Source organism: Anneissia japonica, unplaced genomic scaffold, assembly GCF_011630105.1.
Source record: "Anneissia japonica isolate Jap-2015-1 unplaced genomic scaffold, ASM1163010v1 scaffold288278_len44488_cov113, whole genome shotgun sequence".
NCBI lineage: Eukaryota > Metazoa > Echinodermata > Crinoidea > Comatulida > Comatulidae > Anneissia > Anneissia japonica.
Genome location: NW_022728397.1, coordinates 17,710 through 18,493, shown reverse-complemented (window position 1 = coordinate 18,493; position 784 = coordinate 17,710). Strand labels below are relative to the sequence as shown.

Below are 784 nucleotides of genomic sequence, written 5' to 3'. Positions count from 1 at the left end.
CAAAAGAACATCACCAACAAGGGACAAAAGTACAGCATAAATGAAAAAGAAAAAAGACAAACATTAAATATCGTGTCTCTTAAAAGCAATAAACCTAATAACAGGAAAAATATCAAAATCATGGGCACCAACTAAAAAGACACATTTATCAAAGTCATTTAAATTATTAAAATATGATGCATTAATTAAATTAAATAATTCATGAAAAATCGGAATAAAAGGAACATTTGATAGGAAAATGAAATTCATCTTTAATCTCAATTTGTACCACAGAAGGTACAGACTCTGTTAGAAAGAGGAATAACTGGAGAGGTATGGCACCCCTTTTCAATCATGAGGGAGTGAGCACTTGTTCATTGTTTATTAAAGTTGCCACGCATATCGATATCAAAGAAATTACAATTGTTTGTTGTCCTTTTGTTAACATCTAAACTAATTCTGCACATTTTAACTATTAACAGTTCACCAATAAAGCTTGACCCAATATTATGAAGATTATTATGTTTCAAATTTCTTAAAAGATAGCAAAGGACAATAAGTAAGACGAGCAAAGAACTGCGGACAGCATAAAGGAGTCCACTGAGCTGGTAACAATTACATGTTTTAACCATTTTTAAGTGATGACTTAAATGTTGATATTTAATTCAATTTTCTTTGTGTTTAGAAAGTCGGTTTTAATGATAAGGCATAACATGGGCATAACCCATAAGGCGTACGTACGACCTTATGGGTTATGCCCATGTTATGCCTTATTAAGGCGTACGTACGCCTTATTAAGGCGTAC

At 32.0% G+C, this 784-nt stretch overlaps 1 protein-coding gene across 1 annotated transcript in view; it reads right to left on the bottom strand.

The window, feature by feature from the left end:
• The window catches only part of LOC117114117 (hyalin-like), a 16,563-nt gene that overhangs the window by 15,540 nt on the left and 239 nt on the right, over positions 1-784 (bottom strand). The window lies entirely within an intron of this gene.